The following is a 25,216-nucleotide window of genomic DNA, read 5'->3' on the forward strand; positions in this document are numbered from 1 at the left end:
TGTCCTGGGAGCAGCAGGCTGTGGTTTCAGGGGATCCTAAGGAAACCTCGTCATGAGAAAGCACATTTACACAGTGGCAGCTGCTGGGTAAGAGCACAGCAGCACATTTCTGCAGTAAGAGAAAACAGTGGCGATTGAGCGCTTGGTCACAAGCAGAGTGTATTCAGGCATTTACTTCGATGCATGCCTTTGGAAAACAGTGGATTTAAGCAGGACATGGCATTTTCAAAATCCAGCGATACATAAAGTAAAAGAATGACCCTGTGGATAAACTATAGTTATCTACTGCAGTGAGCAAGGTGGCCAATGATTCCCTGGACTGCGACCCTCAGCTGACACGCCGTTGGACACTAGATGGCGCCAAGCCCCTTACAGGCTCCCAGATCCGAGGCCCAGAACAGGAAGACAGGGGTATTTACATGGATGACTCACATCAGATGCAGAAGACACCTCGCTGGAAGCCCAGAAACAGCGTGGATCAGACAAGGCATGCCTCGGTGAGGTTAGGAGGAGGGAAACCTCGTCAGAACCACAGTGTCACCGTTTAGAGGTTGTGTAATGCACATCAATCTTGGTCACATGTTTCGTTTTTGTTTTGTTTCGTTTTGTTTCGTTTTGGTCCTGGGGATTGAACCCAGGGGTGTCTTATCACTCAGCCCCATCCCAGCCCTTTTTATTTCTGTGTGTTTCTTGAGTTGGGTTCTCACTAAGTTGCTGAAGTCCTTGCCAAAATTGTTGAGGCCGGCCTGGAATCTGCAGTCCTCCTGACTCAGCCTCCCTCCAGAGTCCTGGGATTATAGGCCTGTGCCACCATGTTCTGGCTGTTCAGTTTATCTAACTGTTTATCTAACTGAACGCGATGTGAAAGGAATATAACTTCATCTATCTCTTTGGTTTTTAGTAGTTATTCAGGGAAATGATCATCGGAAAAGATTACTTTTTCCTTACATAAAAAAAAAACAACAAAAAAAAACTGAACTTAAATTGAAATAAACAATAACCATATTATCCACCAAAGAGATGGATTACTGAAATTCGGCCTTGTCCTGGGTCCTTGGCACTGATGGCTTTTGTTTCTCCATTTCTAGGTTTTTGTTACACAGATAACCCTTTGACCATGCGACGAAAAGACCAATGATTTAGAGTTCAATGTACACTAAGAGATCCAAAATTCTAGAAACATGAGCAAGAATAATCGAACATTTGTCATTTTTAGACCATGTTCTAAGCACGCTACAAGCAGTTTTTCCCATGTAATTCTTGGCAGACACTTAGAATGTAGCTATTAGTCACGTTTTGCTCAAGAGTAATGATAAAGGGGATAAGTGGAAAACCCACAATTTAAACTTCTATTCTAGAGGATTCTCAAGGTTATGTTTTTGCTACTAATTTTTTTTATGTTTAATCTGAAAACTCTAAAATCTCAAAAGACTTAGGCAATCACAGGGATTTGGGATACTCCTGAAATCAACATGTGTGCTCCTTTTCAAAGAGCACTTGCTATAAGGAGGACTGTATAGAATTTCTGTCCTTAATTCCTAATTAATTTCATCAAAATGAAGTTTCACTCTTTGGTTAAGATGCCTCCATAGGAGTTAGATGGGATAAATGCGAAAGGTAGATACAATTTTAGATTGCCAAAGTCATTTCGATTTGCTAAGTCTTCAAGGGTCCGTAGTCACCTGTATAACTTGTTGGGACAACATACAAATTATCCCTATTCTTATAGGTCTTTTGAGTGGGTCTTCACACAAAAGTATACAATGAGAACGTTCACTAAGAAAAATGCTCTCTTGCCTGGGGATCCCTCTAAGAAAGCTTAAATTTCAGCTGGGAAAGTGGTGGGTATGTGCCCTGGCGCCGTGGTGACAGGTGGAGGTGACACCCTTGCATTGTCAGAAAAGGGGCTGGAAGCATCCGTTTTGGAAGAAGAGAAAACAAAATGGTTTTAAACCATTCTTTGGAGTTGAAGTTTGAATTGAAGATGCTTTGCAAAATACCACTTGAATTGCATGGGATAGCATGTGAAATGTGAGTTCATGATATAAACCGAGCTGATCTAAGACTGGCCTGTGAACCTGTGAATCCTGGTTCCAATTCCCTCCTGGCCTCGGAGGCTTTGGGTACGGTTCCATATGCAGGTCTAACAATAAAATTCTGCTCTAAGGGAAGCTCACCTTCTGCGTCTTTCTGAAATTCTGCAGCCTAGCTGTTGTTCTCACGCTAAGGCTTCTCCTGTGACGAGCACACCTGGGTGATCCCAGATGACTGGAGGCATCTTCATGGGCCCAGGGGTGTGTGTCACCACTCCCGCTCCCCACGGGCTGGGACGCACTCAGGATGCTTTCCCGGTGGCCTCTCCCCAACAGCAGGGACTGACGAGGTCTCTGGGAACACAGACCCATCCTCTTTCCCAGTCTTTTCCTCAGCACTGCCCTGTTGGGACAGATCCATTGCTCTTCTAGTTCAATGGAAATTTATGTGCAGATTTTTCACTCAAAACAATGGGTAAGGGATCAAAGCAGTTTCTACAAACAGGAGGTGGACGTCCTGAAGGAGAGGTGTGAGCACTCCTGCAGCTGCCCGAGCCCTCAGGCCTTGTGCTGGGTGGCAGTGCCCTGCCTGCCAGGTCCCCGAGCATCAGCTCCTGATTGACTGTGTGGCGACTTTTGAACACACCACCAAGAGCTCTCATCTGAGTTTAACACATTTTCTAAAATTTTAGTTCTGGGCACAAGGCAGGTTAGAAAGCAATTGGAGGAAACTGAGAACCAAAACAAAATAAGCCCAGGGGAGAAATATGTCATCGCTGCTTAACTGACTAAGTCTGAGAAACGATTTTTATATAAATGGGGATTTATCATTTCTCTCTGTAGACACGTTTTTGATAAAAAAAGGCAAGGCATGCATTCGGCACATCTGCTAAAGCATTCCAGAGGTAACCGGAAAAGTTTTGCCAGAGAAGTAAGAAAATTCTTCTGTAATCTTTGCAAAGATTACTTGAAACGTGAAATACTGGGTGGGCAAGACATCTGGAGACCGTCGTGTGGGTGACAGAAATGGTCGGGAAGGTGCAGTGAGTGGGTGGAGAGGGTGGGCTCCCCGCAGGTGCCTCGATATCTAAGGAATGACAGTGGCTTCCTCAAAAAGTGTGGACACAGAAGACAAGGGTGCAATGCAATAGGTAGATATTGGCACAGCACGAGGAAGAGCCTTCTCGCCAGAAGAGCCGTGTTGGAGCGGGCGGGCTGTCTGCTGCCGTCCTGAACCGCACGGGCTCAGCAGACTCGAGATCTCTTGTCAGAAAACCTCCAGGAGGGTCCCTGGGTGAGGAAGCTGAGAGAAATGAGTGACCCCAAGACACCTGCAGCAGGTCTCTAGAAGTTTCTGAAGTTGGGAGATTGATGAAGTCAGATGTTTTCTGGTGGCAAGGAAAACACTGTTTTTTTTTTTTTTGTTGTTGTTGTTGTTTTTTACTGGAGATTGAACCCAGGGGCACTTAACACTGAGCCACATCCCCAATCCTTTTTATATTTTATTTAGAGACAGAGGCTCCCTACATTGCTTAGGGCCTTGCTAAGTTGCTGAGGCTGGCTTTGCACTCCTGATCCTCCTGCCTATGGATTGACAAACAGAAGCAGGTAACAAAAATGAATGCACTTGCTTCATGTGTAGTACAGGGAAGTCCAGAACCATTTTGATAACGGCTCAGGCTTCTCCTATAGGGATGGCCCTGGACGTGGCGTCTCACGGCTCACCTATGAGAACCTTTCACAAATGCCCACAATTAGCATTTTTTCCAGTAGGAGGCCAAATTATGTTTCCTTTTTAAATATGCTTCCCTCCCTCCCCCAAATCCCTATCTATATTTTAAAGTTAAGTAGCAGATTTATGTCACAAATATGTGTTGGCCTGCTCAGAAAAATATCTGGCTGCAATTTTTTTAATACGAAGAAAAAATGTCAGGTATTAGAAATAGTCATCATCATCAAATCAAGAAGCCCCTTTCCTTTGTCCCCAGAGACTAGCAAGGACTTTCTTTTCCTTTCTGCCACTTTGTTGATGAATATCATTAGCTTGCCTTCTGTCAGCTCCGCCACTTTGCTGGCCTGTGTTGGGGGCGAGGTACTTGTCAGCTCTGGTCTGCTCCAGCACCTGCCTGGGGCTGCTGTGCTTGGTGCTTAACACATGCTGCATTTTATGCAGGAGCTCACCTTCCTTTACCCGAACGCTGGCTTCCGGCTCTGTGTCAGTGTCTCAGGCAAGCAGGGCACCCAGAAGCTGGACAGCGTGCTACTTTCTGAGGGCGAGACGGGAACCAGAGCGCTGCCGAGGCCCAACTATGACTGGAAGGGCCCGCAGGGCTGGCAGGGTGCTGAGGCCCTGGGCCTGCCAAGGCCTGCAAGGGCGGCACACCCTCATCCAGCCCCCTTTCCTGAAGACGGATGCCAGCGCCTTCCTCTCTCTGTTGTGACCCACTTTCAGATCCTGCTGTTACACTTGGGCTTTTCCCTGGCGCTGCAGAGCTTCCTGAGTCCTGGAGCTGCCCTACATTCCCAGGTGCGCCCACGCCATGCCTAATGATACGCTGAGGCCCTGTCCTGCCCATGGCCCTGGCGTCCACTCACACAGGGACAAGGCTGGGCCAACCTCAGCCAGCCTGCTGCCCAGGGCACAGCCATTGGAGGTCGCAGGCACTGACTGCAGAGAAGACCCAAGCAAAACACAGCCTGTGCTTTCCTGAGGAGAGGCGGCCCTGGCCCAAGACCGACCCGAGCTCAGGGGAGGAAGGAAACCTGAGAGGAGCCCCCCAGCCTGTCCCAGCACCGCTCAGGAGCAAGAGTGTCCTACTTAGGACTCGAAGTCGGCCTGCTTCCTCTCACCCTCGTTAATAAGCCTCTCAGGTCTCTCAGTTCCCTCCTGCCCCTGTTTCATCTCTCACTCTTCATCGCACTGTGGTTCGGCTTCGGCCTGAACTTCTCTGATGGCACCGTCCTTGCCAAGCTCCCTGACCCAGCCGCTGATACCCGGCCGCTGAAATCAGCCCTTCCTCATCGGACTCCTGGCCAGCACTGCATGCGGCGGGCCCAGAGATGGCGGCTCCCCTGACTTTGGGGCTTGCAGACCCTGGCTTTCCCTCCTCCTCCTGCCTCCTCGCCTTCCTCTGTGTGTTGTCCTCCTCTGTTCTTGTCGGGTCTCCTCCACAAAGTGTTGGTGTCCCTTAGGCCTCTGGTCTGGTCGGCAGTCCACCCTGTGATTCATTTGCTATGTGCGAAGCAGTGGGACCCGAGTCTTTAGTTCCAGTGCTAATCTCTCTCTCTCCCTCTCTGATCTGTTTCAGTTAAACTCTTTAACATCTCAAGTTCAAGACAATACCAAGTGGAACTCAGCACCTTTCCAGAGAAAAGCGGGAAGTGAGGAACCTGGGAGCCGCCCCGCACCCCTTCTGCACGCTCCACGTGACGCCATCGCCCTCGGCAGGGCCACCCCTCCACCTCCCTAATGCCCGGGCACCTCTGCCGCTTTCCGCTGACACCAGCACTCATCCCAGCTCACTGCCTCTCCCTCCAGCTGTGGACTCTGCCTTGTCTGAGCTTCTCTCTGTCTTGTCCCAATGTCAGAAAAGGCTGTGAAGAAATAGCAGCTACCGCACGCGGCCAGGGCCCCACGTCCTGAAGGGCCCTCCTTCCTCTCCCAGGCCCACCATGCTTCTGCCGGGGGCCCCTGGTGAGGCAGCTCCCTCGGAGTTCTTCCTCACCCTGAAAGGAATGAGCTAACTCAGGGCACCATCACTGTGAACGCGTGGTTGGGAGGCTGGGCAGAACTATTTTGGAAGGTATGAATTAGAGGAATGTGTCTTCTGACCCTGTTTTCCCAAAATTCCAACCGAATCATTGTGCTCATTTAAAGAGCAAGCTTCAGCTAATCTCTGCTCTCTGAGGCTCTGCCAGACCCCCTGAGCCCTGGGCGGCAACCCACTCTACCTCTGCTGAGTGGGACATTCTCAGCTTGCAGCCAGGAACACCCTGCACTGGGAACCTGGATAGTGGCATCTTTCTGGAAGAGATTCCCTATATAAAGTAGACGTTTAAAATTCTATTTCTTTAGCCTTTATTTGACCCTCAATTAAGACCTCCTTTTTGGCTGCTGGAAAAGTGATTCCTAGAATTTCACAGGACTCAGGACTGCAGCCTTGGCTATGCACGTCCTCAGAGTCTAGTGGGCTGGCTGTCCCTCACCAATTACAGGATTCTTCATGTAAACCTGAAGGCAGGCAGCTCATTCCCAGTGAGAAGTCCCCTGAAGACAGATTTCTACTAGGCACATCCAGAGCACCAAAATGACACAAGGTTCTGATGGTTGCCCGAGCATCCAGTCCAGAAAGGAGGCCACAAGAGGGGGCAGTTCAAAGAGTGCCATTCACAGGCTGGAGGCAGGGCCGAGGAGGGCATCCAGAGGGGCTTTCCAGGATGCGAGTTACTTAGCAGGCTAAACTGGAAGGAGGCGCCGGCAGGCAGGGGCCACTGAGGCCACTGCACGCCTGGTGACTTGCTCATCACTTGTCACAGCCTGAGAGCCCACAGAAAGAATGGGAAAGAGGTGATGAGGCAGGAATGCAGAGCAAGACGAGGCAGGAGGAAATGGAAGCACCTCCTGTGGATGGTCAGCCTGTGGCACCTGGCAGACATGGGGTAATGCAGGTCCCGGGCCCTCTACCCACAGTCCCCCGTGAACCCAGGCACAGCTGACCACCATGAAGGCGACGGGGATCCTGCTGGAATTACAGCTGTAAAGGGACAGCAAGCGAATACGTCCATAGAGATCCTGTTCCAGGCACCACGTCTCAGGCTAGCTGAGCCTGTCGAAAAGGGTTTAAAAAGTGAGGAAATCTGTCTTGTGAAGAAGAGGAGATAGAAGTGCGTCTCAAATAAAAGCCGAGGCTGGTCATGCAGAGCAAGGGAGACCGTCTCCCCACGGAGAGAGGAAGTGTACATGAGGCTGAGGCAGGGAGACACAGCTCAAATCCAGCCTGGGCAACTTAGCAAGACCCTGCCTCAAAAAAAAAAAAAAAAAAAAAAAGGCTGGGGATGAGGCTCAGCGGCAAGGTGCTGCTGAGCTCAATCCCCAGTATCTACAAGACATTTTCCCTGACATGGAAAATAGTCCAATTAAAGGAGGCAGGTGAGCCACGCCAGGCCGAGTGTGCAGGGGAGGGGGAGGGGGAGAGGAGCGGGGCCCTGCAGGTTCACAGAAAAGGCATCCCGGGAGGGAGCGACCTGGGCGTCAGAGGGTGGGGAGCAGGAGGCTAGTGTGACTGAGGACAGGGGGGAGGACATTGGTAAGGAGGGAGCTGGAGAGTCTTCCTGTCCCCAGTCATTGCACCAGATGGGCTCAGCACTTCATCACTGTGACATGGGGAAGCCACGGCTCATGGCACTCAAGCAAGTTGGTCTGTGGAGAACCCTAAAGGCCAGAACGTGGGGGAGGAGGCCCTCCGCACCACCCACACCCCACATGGAAATGTTTTAGTCCACACCAGCCAGGAGTGAGCAGGGGTTCACTCAGGATACTTTAAATACTTGGTGGGTTGCAGGAAACCCCTCGTCTGGGGTTGGGCTTTGGAGGGCCACAGGTTCTCTGTACCCCCTCCGCAGTTTAATAAGACACCTCCCTCCGTAACTGGAATGGGTACTTTTCCATAATGGAATATGTAAAATATAGCTAAGGATTCATGCCTGTGCTTTTCTTGAAATCCTATGAACTAGTGACATGAGCAATGTTATTGTTAGTGAAGAAAGAGCTAGAATTTTACCAAGAAAATAAATTTGCCTGCTATCAGAATGAACAGCCTCCTCCAATTAAGTAGCTTATTTTTCTGGTCCTGATCCTAAGTCCTCCCTCTCTCTTTCTGGATATTTCTCACACGAATATTTATCCAGCTGTTAAGTTACATAGAAGTGACACTAAATTATGTACATTTTAAACAGGATGCTCCAAACACGTTTAGTGCTCACTCCATCAATTTAAAACTTTTGACACCTTTCCCTTACATAAATATGTATTTATAAAGCACACGTATAAACTGTTATGTGTACATTGTAAAGCACATATGAAGTGTGAGTGTTTGCACATGTGAATGATGGAGTAAATGGTAAGGGCATCATCCTCAGAGGACACTTAGAAGCCTGGCTTAAGTTAAATGGCAGTTCTCAACTTCTAAGTGCTGAATTGAGTCATGTTCTGTTGCACAAACACTTAAATCTGAACTCTTGCTTGGATTATGAACCCCAGTCTTAATGAATCTTATCTAACTAGACAAAAAGCAAAAATCACCAAGAAGGCAAGAACCTGCTCTGTCTTAACTAACCAGTGAATACCACAGAGCGAGGGCCTAGGCTTGGGCGGGGCTCAGCCACTGTTTCCTGAATGAACTATGATGGAATGAAGGTGTGGAGAGCAATGACAGAGAACGGGAGAGCAGGGACTGAGACTGGGGATCTCTGATGACCTCGTGGCTGTGCCCACCTGGTGCCTGGGAACATTTCTGTGCAAACGCATAAGGATGCCTAGCTGCTGTGGCAATGCCCTGCATGAGGAGGCTCGGCCGATGTCTTATCAGTTTTGACCTTGAACGGAGGCACATAGTTCCTGGGGACAGAGAAATTTTCGTGATCGACAACCACAGTGATTCACCAGCTCCACTCCTCCTGAGCCTGCTGCTTAACAGTGACTTTAAACAGTGGCCCTTCTTGAGAGCTACACAGAGCTCCTCACGTTGTACTTTGTGACTGTGGATTGCAACTGCAGAAAGGCTGCATGGATGTTTCTAGTTTCTGTAACTTTCTGAATACAAAGAATAACACTTGCATAGTCTTTAACCTGATAATGAGGTGTGTGTATAGATAGATAGATAGATAGATAGATAGATAGATAGATAGATAGATAGATAGATAGATAGATGGATAGATAGACAGATAGATAGATTGATTGCTGGTGTAACTCTGTAGATCTTCTTCTCCATCAGAGAACAGCTCTCCACCTGATCCCAGATTTATCTTTAGCATCTGCATGTGCCAGTCTTTATTTTTCTAATCCCCCAACAGTCCTCTTGGGAACCACAGGTTTGGCTCTGCTGGTCATGGCAGAAGGTATTCAGGCACTAACTGAAGGTGGTTACTGCAGGCCTTCCTCACCTTATCCTCCTCCTCTTCTTTTTCTGATGTGGGAACTCATGGTGACCATTTCCTCTGGTGCACTTGTTTTCCAAGGCAAATAAGTACAATTTTGGATATGCTGCAACAATGCCGACTTAGCAGGAAGAATACTGGTGAAGACCACCATTGTCTTTTTGTCCTGGTTAGTATGACTTGGCACTTTCTAGAGCCACGGCAATATTTAAATATGTAACTGCTAATACAAAACTTATTGGGGTTATATTCAAATAACATTATCTCTTATATATACATAATCATATGTGTATATATATATATATACACACATATATGATCAGATGATTTGTTGAATTCAATCACAATGCAGTATTGACTCACTTCATGCATTCTGGAATGTTCCACCAGCTTTGGGGGACAGCAGAAAAGGAAAAAGTGCTTTTGTATTACCTCAGTAAATACTGAGATTAAGGACAATGTATTCTTCTGACATCTTAGAGTATGCAACTTGCTAAGAAATCGAAATACATTTCTCCCAATGATAAGATCAGGGTGTTTCATGTAAGACAATAAATTTCACTCATACAAATCAGGACAAAAGGTTAAGTCCAAAGGCAGGACTTGAATTCCTCCTTAAAACATTTTTAAAGATATTTTTAGTCAAGTCTTCTCTGTGTTCATTCATTTTCTGCAGTCTTGTGCCTATGAAATCAGTAAAATAAAGGCATATTCTGTTTCTGAAGTGTGTGGTGCATGTTAGGGAGAAGTAGGTGTCAGACTTTTCTCAGAGCCAGGTCTGGAAACATCACTCAGCTGCCCTTTGGGCCTCCTGTGTGTGCGTGCGTGTGCGCAGGAGCAGAAATCAGAGGAGGATGCTTTTGTTCCCACTTCTGCAGAAACAGAAAGCATGTGACTCTTAGCCCATCTGTCTGTGTCACCCCGAGCTTAGTATCCATCAGAAATATACTTAACGTAAAATACTGCTCAAGATAATAACACAATCACCATTATTGAAATCTATCATCAATGAAATATTAGTAATCATCAGTAAAAAAGCTAGGGACGATGGAAGGTGCAGCTTCTAAGCAGACGATGACGATGTTTCTGTTGGGATGGCAAGGCAGTATCATTTTTATGTTCACAGTAAAGTCTGACAAATTGCATAACGATGCTGAAACATACCCGAATTAAACTAGGAAAGTACTTACATCGTTATGTAAAACTGGTATCATAAAATCTGGACAGGGAATTTTAAGATTTTTTTCTGTTTTGAAAATGAATGTTTATATTCATCAATAAGATATACCATTGAATATATAAAGGCTACTTCCATTTTTTAACATTAGATTACATCAGGAGTCCAAAGCAATGCTAATTAGATAAAAAGCTACTAAGTGTGGGTCTGCACAATGTCTTAGCATATGAAACTAACGGTCTGCCTCCACATTGTGCATTTGGTTATGCCAACCGCCGTACGCCCTGAAATGAGCACTTTAATACATTTTTATTCAATTGAAAATACCATCGAGGCTCAAAAATCATCATGAATATAAAGCAATAGCAAGGATAAAAGTTTTCTTCTTAGTACTGACAGTGATAAAAATTGCTTGTTAATATACAGATCTGAAATTAAATGTGGGCTAAACACCAGACCAAATATTAGCAATTAAAAGATTATCCCTATGTAAACTAGGCAGTATCTACAATTAACATTTTGATTTTCTTTATTCTTTTTTACTGGAAAACAATAATAATGATGAAAAAATAAATGGAAATAAAACAAGCAAACCTATGCAAACCTATCCATTCCATATCAAAATGGGAAGATTCAGGCAATGTTTGAAACGTAATACTAATCAATGAATGAAGAGGAGCCCAATCAAGAAGGGAAATGGAATAGATGTAAAATACCCAGAAATGATAAGGGACCTTATCAATCAAACTCCCTATTAATACAGGCATTGGAAACAATTCAAAGAACCATCATTTCCCCTGAATTCTGATTGCCCCCCTCACACACAAATTCCTTACATGTGTCAAGATTCAGCTTCATTATCTTACCAAAAGCCCCACTTCCTGTTCCCTTACTAGAATTGAAACTGAGCTGCTCCTTACATGTGAAAACAAACGTACAAACAAAAATGTACTACTTGCCATAAACGTGCACATTCCTAAACTTTTCCCCCCTGATTGAATTCCAATTCATGAAGGTTGTTTTTCTGAGTCACTGAGCTGTAAGCAAATCAACTGACTGTGTGACCGTCTGACCTGGCAGGTGGGGTTCGGCCCCCCAAGCGCAGAGAGAGAAAGGGAGCCTGGTGGAGCGACAAGGGGAGGACCGGAAGGCCCAGACAGCAGTGCGGTTTGATCCTTAGAACTTACAGAACACTATTTAAAATTGACCTGGGAGGCTACAATGCCATTTATGGATGATCTATCAAAATCTATAAATGCATTCTACTGTCGTGTTCAACAGATTAGAACAAATAAACAATTTTTTAAAAAATTGGTTTGAGCCAGGAAATATCTTCAACATTTTCCAACAGATGAGTAAAATAATGCTATGTATTTGTTTATTAGAATATACTTTGATAGAACTTTTCCTGGAAAATTAACCAATACCCTGAGTCCTTCCCATAGTATAAATGTCAGAAACTCCTGAAGACAGATTCTCACTCCAAGTGCAGTAAGGGAGCAGGTACACCAAGGAGACCCTGAGGCTCGGCCTTCTGACTCCAGCTGAAAGCACGTAACCACGGCTTCCCGACTTCTTCCTGATCCTTCTCCACCTGAAGCAGTGTGACAGTCACGCAGACAGCCCACTTTGACTCTCAACCGTGGACATGTTGAGCCAGAACAGACAATAACAGAAATGGCTGATGGAAGTATTGCCTTCCTGAAGTTCTTACAAGGTTCTGAGGCGGGTAGTAATCCATGCCACTTTCTGAAACATGAAGCCCAGAAAGTTTTGATCCTTGACCCAATGACCAAGCTAAGCTGTAGAGCCAGTTCCAACCCAGATGCTCTAGTGAGCCCCTGAAGCAGATATTTGGCCACAGTGACATCTATAGCTACTAGATATTTTGCATTCACGGAAGAGTGCTGTGTCTACGTAATGTACCAGCATACAATCATGTCACTGTCATGTGATAGCAGACAGTCTCATGCTATATTATTGCATGAAATTTCTTTTTGAAAAATAGATTAAAAGTATAGACTGAGCAACTCCAGGTGCCATCAGGATAAGGCAAGTTCCTTGAGACCCCGTGTGATTATCACCCCATTCTCTCCCTGCTGAAGTCAGAGCTTGGATCCCACCTTCCATCTTTGGAAGCATAAGCAATGTGTGTGTGTCTACTTAGATTATCATTTGTGTGCAAAATCTTTCTCAATAATTTTTTGGAAGAAAGGACCGTATGGCCATCCTCAGCTGTCCTAATGCAGGCTGAACCAGAGTTGTGGCAGAGAAGTTCTGCAGTTTTCCCTTTGACAATGGTAACTTTAAGCCAGTTTTTGAGAACACGTGGGTACTTCCTGTCCACACTGTGCCTTCATCTCATCCTGTCCTGGGTGGCTTTAAATATTGCAAGCTGCTAAAGATGCTTGAGACACAGTGTGCCTGACACCCGAGGAAAATGTGTGGACACCACATCTCTGCAACAACTTTGTAAAAACACCTAAATGGTGATCCTGAGTGAATCCAGACCTTCTGAGCAGATCGTCTTGATAGTATCATGGAGTTAGAATTTTCACAATCTGTTTTCTGAAACACTTTCTCCACGACACAACTGAAGGTTGTGTGGTGGTGGTGACCTTCCTGTCTTCACAGACAAGAAAGCTGTGTGGCAAAGACCAGTGACACTCCCCCGGGTGCCAGTCTTACATGATGATTGACAGTGAAATGGATAAGCGTGGAGACCTCAAGTGGGCAGCCTGGAGCCTCGGTCTCCTGCCATGAGCTGGAGGAGCACATGTGTCTGACTTCAGCTTTCTGCCTTGGGTTTCAGCTGCAAACCCAGCCTCAGATGCTAGGGAGGGTGAGATGACCGTACCTGCATCAGGGAAAGTAAAACAGAATTGAACCCTACAAGACGCCCACAACAGGAGCTGTCAAAGGCCCCTAGTTCAAAACACAAGCTCTTTTTTAATACCTAAGAGCAGAACTGTGGAATCACGTTTTTTATTAACTAATTAATTCCACCAACATTCCCTAAGTATCTATCACTTGAAAGGCAAAAGCCACTGGTGTAAAACAGAGCAGCTACTGTAAGTCAAGCCATATTTACCAGGCGACTTAGATGAACAGTAGTGGCAATAGGTGCATCCCAACAAGGGCAAGTGGTAGCTGCAACCCGTAGGACCCTGTGCAGAAAAATACAGAGTGAAAGGTCCTAGGAGCATGGGATTATGAACACAGCTCCTGCCATTGCCCTGAGCTAGTCTCCTTACTGCCAAACCTAGAGTTCGGTTCATCAAAATCAGACCGTCCCTCAGACCCTCAAAGTGCAGTGCACACCTCTGCCCGGGAGGAGAAACTGTGATATACGCCACTCAATATGCTCTCTTGTCACATTTATCCAAAGTATATGCCAACGAAGTAATCCGGTCCTTCTGAGCTGTTTATATCGTTGTCTGGAGCAGCACCAAACACACATGCAAGTTGAAGGGCTTAGTGGTTCTCGTCTGCCTGCCAAGTCCTCCATTCCAAATATTAACGTATTTTCTGAAGATTGATTGTCCTCTGATTTCAGCCAACGCTTCACAGAAGCTATATCATTGGAATGCTTTATAAAATTTTCTAATACTGTTTTGCTTTTATGTCTCAGAATAATGCTATTTGAACTAGAGATATCTCAGAAAAAAAACCCCATATTTTAGACACACACACTCAAATATATCCAAGTAATACTAGAGCTTGGTAAACATATTCATTTTGGATTTCATTAAAAATATTTTAATGGGAAAGTACATCCAGGAAATACATGCTAATCTAAAACCAATACCAATCACGATGATGGGGACCACGTTGGTGCTGGGGAGAGGCACTGTGGGGCGGACCTGGTCTCCCCGAGCCCAGGGAAGTTTTCATTATGTCAGGCTGGTGATAAAGAGCGAGTCGGGATCATTTCTCATGCTGGGGGATGCACAACACCTGCAGCATAATTAGGTACTCGAAATCTGTGTGCATTTTAAAAGTGCTTTATATAACAGTTATTATGCATCAGGGGATGCCTTGGGCTCAGCTGCTAACCTTTTCATAGCAGAGTTCAAGAGTGCGGGAGAGGAGTCCACGGGAGATGCAGAGTGGATGAGAAATTTGGGGGAGAGCTGTGTGCCAGGGGAAGTCAGTGCACCATACCCAGGAACATTTTATTTTTATCCCTGGTGTTAAATCGATTCCCCTCTCTGCCCCCGGACTCGGGGAGCAGAGATCATTAAGAAGATTTAAGTGCTTAATTGGGTTTTGAAGGAGGTTTCTCCACTAACATTAATTAAAGTCTCCCTGAGCTCAAAGAAGCTCATCTGCCAGGTGGGGGTTTCCAGGTCCACGTCTCTTTCCATCTTTCCTCTGCTACCTCCGTGAACATTTTTTTTTTGGCCCTAGATTCCAAAGGAAGCTTCCTGTGCCAGCCTGCAAGGAATCCTACTGCATACTGCGATAGAAGATTTGGGCAAAGTATGGAGAAGTCCTTTCTTATATTGTTTTGCCCTGGAGAAGAAAATCAGAATTACAAGCCACAAGCCGAGAATAAGCTCAATGACTTCATCTTTAGCTGCCTGTTGGGACAAAAACGTCTGGAGGTCTTTTGTGTGTGTGCATGAATATATCGACGTTATTATATTTACCCCATGCAGCCACATATTTTTTTGTCTCTCAAGAAGTATAAAACAGTAGAATTATGTAGGAAAATTACAAACTTTAAGGTTATAAATATTTATTGCTTGTCTAGTAGGGATTATGAAGCAAACAAAGAAGATATGGCAGGAGAAATGGAAGAGAATCAAAAGGAGGTGGGGAAGGGGGGAGCGAGAAAAGAAGACTGCGGGCCCAGGCAGGAGGGAAGGGGGCCACTGGGAACAGGCCTGGAGGGGGGACCAGCCCCAGCTCTGGGGCAGCTCCTTGACTGGACATCCTGCAATTGAACAGAGGAAAGCTAAATGGCATTGATTCTGAAACGGAAAACTGGCTGCAGCTTTTGCAAACAATTTTACCCAGTGTAGGGCGAAAGGGGGGTAGATGAACAAATAGGAGATACAAACCCTCTGCATGGCACAGAGACCTTTGAATGCAAAACATCACATTCCTCAGTATTGGCATACTTTTTTTCTTTGTTATCTCAAATGCCTTCTAAAAGATATATGGCTTTAAATCTTGTCCTGTATCTCAGGGCTCCCAGGGGCTCAACATGAGCAGCTTTGGTTCCCCTGGCCTGTGAATTGGGGCTCTTTGAAATGCATTGTTTTCAGACCAGAAAAAAAACATGCCTTAACATGCCTTAACACTTGCCCCTAACAAATCTGTGTTGCATGCCTTTCTCCTCCTTCTTCTTAGCCTTCTTATCAACTATGTTTTGGTTTCACTGGGATCTCTTCTTGAAGGCCTTCTAACTAAAACACAAAAAAAGAATCCTTTTTTTTTCCTTTTAATTCTGGCAAAATATTTTCTTCTTCGTTGAGAGAGGGCTACTAGTTTTTATGACTTTGTGCATCACAACTGATCTGTCCATTTCCAGTAGCAACCCAGAGCCAACACCTGCAGCGTGAGGTGCCTGGGGCGAGCCAAGAGCGTACAGTGCTTGCAGGACCCTCCTGAGCCCTTCTGCAGTGGCTGCATTTGCTGCAGACAACACCCTGAGCAGCAGGAAAGTTCGAGGCTCCATCGCATGAAAGTAGCCCAGCATTTTTAAGTACTTCTAATTTTTTTTTTTTTTAATTTTCTAATAATAGACTTCAAAATGGCTGGGTGTCACAGGCTTGTGTTGGAACTACTCTGCGAGCAAGGGCACTTACAACAAACAAGCCTCCATCAGCCCTCAGGTCTAAATTTAAATGCTCACAAATGAGTTCTGGGAGCAATGGAGAGATGGAACGTACGTCAGTCCTGCAGATCACAGCAATTTCCTGCTCACTGTGACGTAAGCACTTGGAATTAAAGCCAAGGTAATAAAGGGCATGCCTGATTATCCTGACCACGGTGCCTGGCATCTACTTGAGAGAGGGAACCGGCGGGCAGTTCAAGCGAGGGGAACAAAGGAGCTCGTCAGCAGGCATCTGGTGATGGACAGCCTGCTCTGGGCTGCAGAATCTAGGGCACTAGGTGTCATCCAGGAGCTCATGGAAAGTACCAAAGTTTAAATAAGAAAGGCCAGGAAGCCATGGTGCCACTCTGCAGACCCTTTCTGTTGCTAAGATTCTGTGAGAACTCACCCACCACAGCCGACAGGTCTACAGGTCACCTGAATCCACTGTCCAGGTCACAAATGTCTCCCTTAGTCCTTAACCAGTTTGCCACAGTAGTTAGTCTCAGAGCAGGACTGAGTCAAATAGATTGGCTCCAGACCCATGTTCCTCTCCGCTCTGCTGCACTGCTCTCTGGCAAAGCATGTGACAGTCAAAGGGAAGCTTTCTGTTCTTTTCAGTTAAGAATTGACCTAAGACAACTAAAATAGTCAAGCTTTAATTCTGAACTTTGAGCAAGTGCATCTGCAAAAGCAGGTATCTCCCAGGGCATAATATCATAAAGATGGCATATAATAGCCAGAAGTCTAGAAAGAGGAACACAGGGAAGCAGGACCCAATGACACAAGGGAACATCAGGAGAGGATTCATGGTCCCCTCTTGCTGAGGTATTGTCTTATCCTAACAAGTAAAGTTTACAAGCTAAAACCAAAAGCATTTGCAGTTTGTTCTACATGAAAACACAAACTATCCATTTAATAAAAGGTTTAAAGGTGTCATGTTCCAGAGTGCCGGCTCACTGATTGTTCATCCCTTTCATTCTTTATAAACTCTAAAGGACCTCTTTGGGTATTGAAAGACATCTGAGGGAAAAGCACCTGCAAGAGCCAACTGCAGCCAAGACTTGGGGGAAAGAAGGGAACAAAAACATATGTAAGTAAATTGCTTACAGTGTCTGAAGGCTGATTTCCGCCCAGTTGTGTGTTATGTTACATAAGCAGATCTCAGGCAGGAGAAGCAGGGCGCCAATCAATACCAGCTAAATTGAATTCAGTGCCCAAACAGCTACATTTACCACCCAAGGCCACAGAGAGAGGAAAAGCTTGAAATAACAGAGTCCGCCTGATTCCCAACATTAATTATCAAGTAATGAAGTCAGCAACAATTTTATCCCCTTATATTAAAAAATATAATTTGCTATTGAAATGGAAGTAAAGAATCAAGAGTCTTAAGTTTGAAAATACTTTTGCACACAGCTCTGTATCCAACAGGGAAAAAGCAATCATTTCTTTTCCATCTTTTTTTCTTTAAAGCCTTTGTCTAAAAACGGTCATTTAAAGAAGCATACGTTTTTAAGATCAAAGGAAATGTGCATCGAAAAGTTATGATTAAATACAAAATTGAATCAATTAATCATAATTATAAAGAGCATAAGTTAAGCCCTTAACTTTCAATCACTTTTCAGTGATTAAGGCTTAACTTTTAATCACTTTTCAAAGTTATGCATCTTCAAATACAATGAAACAACACTCTGATTAATATCTATAGTCTATGTGAAAACATGGAAGAAGACTTGCAGATGATATAATATTATTGTCTATTATACCACATGATCTTATTCTATTACTAGACTGCTTTTATTACATTCTTATTTGAATTATTACATTACTGTACAAATGACATGAGAAACAGAACAGCAATAGAAATAAAGAAGTATACTCTTAAAAAATTCCTTAATTTTCCGGTAGTCCTCACTGACTATAGCCTCCAGGATTCAGGGTTTCCACTGAGAAAGTGAACATTAGGGCCAACGCTACATCTTAAGTGCAGCCAGCACAATGAAACAGAGACTTGAGCATTTCGCTTTTCAAAGAGTGATGCATCGACATGTTCTTCCCATCATGCTCTCCTTCCTCCTGGCTTTCAGATGAGGCAAGCATACATCTTGCAGGAGTCAACGGGCCCAGGGGCCTTCCCACAGCTTTGTACCCCTGGCAGGGCAATGCAGGGACTGCCTGCTTTCTTAGGCAGACAGTGACCTGTGCAGCAGAGTCTGTGACAAAGATGAGCTGATTATCCTGTCACCAAGGAGCACATGGCCTTGAGGTGGAAGGATTTCGTGTTCTCTGCTTTAATGAGGATGCCACTTGTAAGCATCAGAGTCAGGCTGGACAGCCAGTCCTGGCAGGGCTTCCAGGCTCCTCCCCACCCTGGCCGACCCCTGTCTCTGGGCTCAGCAGCACACTGGGTCAGGTGGACAGGAAACAAGATCACCTGCTCTCCTTCACCAGGGTTACCTGAGTTGCCTCAGGTGACCTCCCCACCCCTACACCGTAGCCAAGACCAGCCTAGCAAGGAAAAAAAAAATTAAGAACACTCTACGCTCTTCCTTCCTGACGTGGTTATTCCTAAACGCTGGTCTATGACATCTCTATTTTTGGTAATCACAGTTTGACGGATTGACACTCAGAATCCCTTCCTGAGGTTTCAGAAAGTCCTGATGACAGGAACATCCTAATGCTCTGCCTTCCAATGCTAACAAGGGCACCCCGGCCCTGGCTCCTCCCTCTCTTCCCACTTCCTTCATCCTAAGGATTCTGACAGCAAACTAATCCCCACTCAGCCTTCCTCTGCCTGCACCAGCCTGAGAAATACAACACATCCATCCACCTCTTAGTTTTTAGATTCCTTGTCTGTATAATTCTGTTTTTAGCTACTTTAATTGACTAATGTCCCGTGATACCATTAATCATTTTACAACTTATTAGAAATCTCAGTAGAAATCAATAAAACAAGTAAAAATCATTATCAGAATGCACTGTCTTATTATTCAAATGATCCCTGAAAGTAGCAAGTTAATTATTATATATTTGCTAATAATTTTGCTCTATTGAAATTTTATACTCCTAACCAGTAATATAAAAATAATCCAAGTTTGCAAACACCAACGTTTTTTTAAAATGCTTATGCATTCAGTGAAAGGTATTCTCTTTTTGCTTTTATGACTCCAAGAAACACCATCTTCAAGAATACATTCAATCAAGTGTTTTTAAAGTAATTATGACAACCACACATGGTCACAAATGGTAGAGTTGGAAACTAGTCCACTCAGCTCCATTAGTGCGCAGCGCTGGTCTAAGGCCTGAAAGGCGTGTGACCCGTTACCTCGCCCTGTGTGGAGAGGCATGCGCAGCGTTCCTTCAGCTGCGACCTCTGTCGTGGAGAATGAAGTCGCGCTGTAAGAGGAGACATCCCCCAGAACAGCCCACATCTCATTTGAGTTCCAGTGCCCCCTGTCTTAACGGTGTTGGAGCAATTTGCTGCAGGCGCACCCCTCTGCTGCCTCCTCCTGCTCTGACTTCTGACCCTGTCCCTCTGCACAAGACAGCAGGAAAGGCAGGTGCAGCAGTGACTGGAGCCGGGGCCTGGCTGGTGTTGGAGTCTGTAAGTCATCACGTTCTGTCTGACCTCAGACATGCTGTGTGCGCAACGGACACAGAGAAGGGGCAGGTGTAGGGAGGAAGAGCCAGAGAAGTCTCCGAATCTCTAGCCTCGTGAAGCAGGGAGCCTCGATTTCTCTGCCGAGTCACTTGCTGACATTCCTGGGTAGCTGCATTTGAGGGGAATCAGTCTTTCCTGCTCAGGATGAGGAAGAGGAGGATGTGTGCTTCCCCTGCATAACATAAAGAGACCCAAACTGCAAACTCCCATGTTAGAGGAGTCCCAGATTTCCAGGTTTGAAAATTAGGGTATAGATTTAAAGGGGTATGTTTCTCAGTGGGAAGCACAAAATTGATGAAACTGAGACAGCAAATCTCATCTCTCTGTTCAGTGGTTTAAGCACATTTGACAAATGTGGACAATTATGTTCCTGGGAGTATATATCTTCTGTTTTCTGTTCTTTTAACCTTTAATATTTTTATAGAGATTATCATAAGCACAAAAGTATAGAATTTATAAATTGTAAGTAAATTTACTAGCAACTTAAGTGCTTTGATTATAGAACTAGAATATTTAATTAGAAAAGCTGAAGACAGGCCAGGAGAAAGTTTAACTCTGTGGGTAGTGAGTTCTGAAACACGTTTATAGTATAAATATTGTTATATTTGAATATAAGTATAAAAACATTAAAGGACTAAGTATGAAAAAAACTTAAAAGATTTAGAAGTACAAAATATTCTAAATTTCAATTTTGATTCGATCATCTCAATTATTTCCTAAAATGATGTCTATGTGATAATGATCTGTGTGCTTAACAGAGTACATAAATATGCAGTTAGACACAATAATCTGAAGCTCAGGAGAGAACATGATATTCAAAATAAAATTCCAAGAGCCATCAACATGCACATACTAGGTGGTCAGGTAGGCACGTAGGTAGGCGGGCAGAGCAGATATGGTAGGTGCCTGAGCACAGTCTCCCACAGGAGGCGTACAAACCCTGATGACCGGGCACTGTCTCTAGTCCGGAGGACTACAGAGTGCGCAGGCTCGCAGGACCCCGAGGCTCACATTCCAGGAGGGAGGTGACTATGTGCAAGAGGGTCTCTCCCTGTTAGAGAGCCACCTGTGGTCAAGGTTGAAGTCACAACACTCGGAGTCAGTGAAGTATGATGAAAGATGTGTAGGGTGTGAAGACACTGCCCACCACCATGTGGTCACAGACACGCCGTCAACCGCTCAGACCCCGTCTTCCAGTCAGAGTGAGTTGAAGGCACTGAGCGGCACCCCTGGGTAAGAACACGGCTGCCATGGCTTCCTCGCAGGTGGTGGCGTGCGGATCTGCGGGGCGCGGGCTCAGGGGGCGTGGCTGAGGGACAGCGTGGGCTGTGGCCCCGCAGCATGGCACTGTGGCACTGCTGTTCAGGACTATCCCGTCTCAGGCAGCTCCGCACGCGGGGCAGGGAGACCGGGACGGCCATCACTGCAACATGAGACAAGAAGTTATGTCACACGCAAGGCCAGGTGTGCACAGGTTCCAGGTAGCTGAGGGTGCAGGTTCCTGAGCGGAGTCAGGGGCTCCCCCGGGAAATGCAGGGACAGGGTTTTCCAGACAGCGTGGGCGCAGGGAGCAGCGGAACGCCGTGCTTTCCTGTAGGCGGAGAAGATCAAGCACTTTACTGTTCTGGCAAATTACAGGGCAGGCAGCGGGCGGGATGAAGCCCCACAGTCGTGGAAACGGCCTGCTAATTCATGCCACGCAACGTGGACTTTCCCCTGTATTTCAAAAGGAGTCACAGAATAATATGGGATTTTGGAGAGGGGACCCTTATTCAGAGATATTTTAGTTAGAGTACTTGAGCAGCTGTGTGGAGGATGGATTTTAATTTAGCATGATTAGAGAAGGAATAGCATGTAGTGTTTAAAAGGAGAACCATGAAGGACCCAGCAGGGCAGGGCAATGGCACAGAGCGGGAGGGTGTCTGAGGACTCCCACGGGAGGAGGTGACTGCTGGGATGTGGAAGACAGAGAGAAGCATAAAGGAAGTCTGGTTGCGAGCTGTGTCTGTTTTCCACACACCAGGTGGCTGAGGACAGCAGGGAGTTACCCTCAAGAGTTCTGGACACCCCACGTCCCAAGCACAGGTGTGGTCAAGCACAGGTGTGGTCAAGCACAGGTGTGGTCAGGGGCCTGCTCTCGCAGGCTCAGGAGAAGCCGTGTCCCAGGCCTCTCCTGGCAGCGGTGCTCAGCAGTACTGCAGCTCTCTGGCTGGCAGCCACCAGGTCCGATCTCCACCTGTTCATGAGCCTTCTCTGCATACCTGTGTCCTCACGTGGCACTGTTCTTACAAGGATGACAGTCATCTGGATTGGGCCCATCCCAATGACATCGCTTAAATTTAATTCCATGTGCAAAGGTCCTATTCCAACCCACCCCTATTGCTTTTCCATCAATTCACCTACTTGTGAGCTTAACTCAAGGCAGAAATTCTTTATTGTTCCTTCATTGTTATCATCAATTGAAACTGCCGATCTAAATGTATTCAATCAGCATGACCAGATAACCTATTATGAATTAAATGTGGAACTGTAGGTTTTAATTATCTAAGTAAGAGATATGGCCATCTCATATAGAAATAACCAGAATCCTCATGGAGAAGTCTCAAACTTTCACACACACACAAACATTTATTTGGCACAACAAAACAAAAGGTTAGCTAATAGCCTTTACCTTCAAGCTGAAAAATGAACCTAAATGGTAGCTAAATAAGATTTCCATATGGTTTCGTGGGGCTAGCCTGATTTCCTCAGCGTCATTAGATTCTAAGATCCTCCTCTCTACGATCTTGGCCTTTTACTGAAGGTACTCGTGCCCTGGCTGTTCCTCTCCTCTGCGAAGCATGGTGTTACAGGTGTCGGGAGATTGGAGGGGCGTGGCCTTAGAGAACGCAGGCTAGATCAAGTGCGTTTCCATCTTGAGGTCAGCCACTGACAGTCGCTTTCCACTCCAGCTGGAGCACACTGTTTAATGCACTTGGACTCTGCACCAGACACAAAGATAATACGGTCCCTGCTGCCCGGGGCCCTCTAGCTCTGCTGCTCACGGTTGACTGAAATGCACTGCCTGCAGAGCCAAGCTCATCCTGGTAAGTCATTTCTGACTGGAGATGAAGACTCGTGGCAGCAAAAAGTGCTGCCACGTCCCCTCTGATCTCTGGGCAGCTACATCGTCCCCGTACACAGGAGGGAGAGAGGAGTGAAGTGGGAAACCTGATACGGGTTCCCAACCGTTCCCTTGATCTGATCAAGTCGTTGACACCTGCTGGTCAAGAGCTCAGCTCTCTTCAGCTCTGGTCGAGCTTCAGCAGAGTAGCTGGGAACATGCTGGGGTGGCCCTGGGGCCTCCTATCTTCCCACATCAATGGTGGCTGGAGGGTGGCGCTGAGCCCCCCGTGGTCATGAGCATGTGATGATTGACACACATGAAGTCCTACGTTGCAGCCGAACATCCCACACCCTGGTTGGCAGAGTGCTCAGACCCATGCTCAGGCATTACTCTGGAGGATTGCCCCAAGTGTCTGACTGGAACGGGGAACTTGTGCTGCACAGGCTGGTGGACGCTGCTTTCAGGAAACACACATCTGTGAAGTGGGGGTCAGGAGAGTGGGCGGAAGCAGGTCCATACCTGCCTCAGCAGAGGTCAATAGAAAGTACCTCGGGAGGGACGCCTGGGAGGACCTGCTGCTTGGGGGAGATGGGGATACATTATTTTCCAGTTAGCACTGCTCCTGCCATTGGGGGTACCCTCAATTATTCTAGCTCTGGAAGAACAGGGCATCCTTCACTTGTCCCTGCCTTTTCAATGCATCCAAATTTGCCTGAAAGCCCATCCCCCCCTGCATTCCAGCCCAGAAAAGCATGTGCCTCATCTCCTGCCACCAGCCTATCATCCTTGACCAAGCACTGGCAGTCACCCCAGAGGTCCCTTCTCTCTCTGTGAGCAGCCTGGGTCCTCAAGAGTGCCCTGGGAGCAGGGAGGGAGAAGCCGTTACGGGAGCTGGAAGCTCCTCTTCTCCCCTTTCGCACCCCGCTCCAGGCAAGTGCCCTGCAGGCACCTGCCGGCTGGGACAGCCGGAGGAAGGCAGGAGACCACGGAAGAGCAGCTGGACACGGCAGGCACCAGGGCCTTTGTCTTACTTATTTTACAGACTAAAGTAGCATGTTGGTTTTTTCCAGTAGTGAATTACTTTCCTTGCATAATATTTGAACAAGTTATGAATGATATGTTTTGAATTCATTTACATTTATTTTAATTAATTGAGCAACATTAATTAACACAGAATTTATAAATAATTCAAAGTGATAGCTGTGTGCTCATTTTTGTGTCTCTGTTTAAGATCTATTTTGCAGTGTGGCGTAGTGCATGGAAACAGGACCTTGGCGAAGACGGGTTAGCGTCCTGCCCCTCGTAGGTGTGGAGCTCCGGGGGCTGTGAGGCAACGCTCTCCCAAGGAATGCGGCGCGCGGGCAGGCGGCTCTCCGCTGCCTGACACCCTTGCTCTGTGAGCACACAGACCAATACGCATAGCTCTCAATCATACTCCAGGGACCCTGAGGACATTCCCAGGTGACTCTTCCATGGCCAGGCTGCAGCTCTAGGCCAGGCCACCCTCCTCGCCACCTGCTTTCCGGCCTCATACAGCCATTTCTGCACAGCAGGCAAGAGCACAGCATGCACAACTCTATTTCCTCTGGTGACCTCTGCCTCCCACGGCTCCTGCAGTTTCACCAACTCTCCTCTCTGAGGCCTGGGCAGGATCTGCCCCCTGTTCTCTGGGATCTCCTTCCGTAAAGTCTCTGTGTTGAGGCTGATCTCTTCCTGCGTCTTAAACCTCGTGTGTGCTGGAATGCCGCCGGCCTTCTCTCCCCCCTTTCCTTCTTCTCCAGATTTCAGCTGAAATGTCAGCTCCTCAGAGAGTCCCTGGTTCCTGGACCATGATTTCTTCATGTCTGCAGCCTCAGCTCTCTTGGTTCCCTGTCCTGATACCGACTGGTTTCCTGGATGGCCTGCCTTTGATGACTTCTTGTACTTGGTTCCTGCCAGTTCTCACCCAGAAGCTAATTCTGCAGAACCTGGGTGTGAGGCAAGGCTATGTCTATCTTCATCTATTGTCCAGTCTTGAGCCTATGCCCTGGAAAGTGGTAGGCACTCAGCAGATATGGCCGAGAGGAAGAAAGGATGATGAACCGGTTGCATGTCTGTGTTCACAGAAAGAGCAGAAGAAGCGCCTTTCCATATGTAGTGTTACCACGCTTCCAGTCTCCTACTTACGTTTAAAACTTGGAGGATGTGGGGGGGGAAAGGCACACTCATACACTGCTGGTGGGACTGCAAAGTGGTGCAATGATTATGGAAAGCAGTGTGG

The 25,216-nt window shown here is 46.4% G+C and overlaps 1 protein-coding gene across 2 annotated transcripts in view; it reads right to left on the reverse strand.

Moving 5' to 3' along the window:
* NALF1 (NALCN channel auxiliary factor 1) overlaps positions 1 to 25,216 on the reverse strand; it is a 555,054-nt gene that overhangs the window by 25,123 nt on the left and 504,715 nt on the right. The gene's annotated exons all lie outside the window — the stretch shown is intronic.

This window comes from Sciurus vulgaris (assembly GCF_902686455.1).
Source record: "Sciurus vulgaris genome assembly, chromosome: 4".
Taxonomy (NCBI): domain Eukaryota; kingdom Metazoa; phylum Chordata; class Mammalia; order Rodentia; family Sciuridae; genus Sciurus; species Sciurus vulgaris.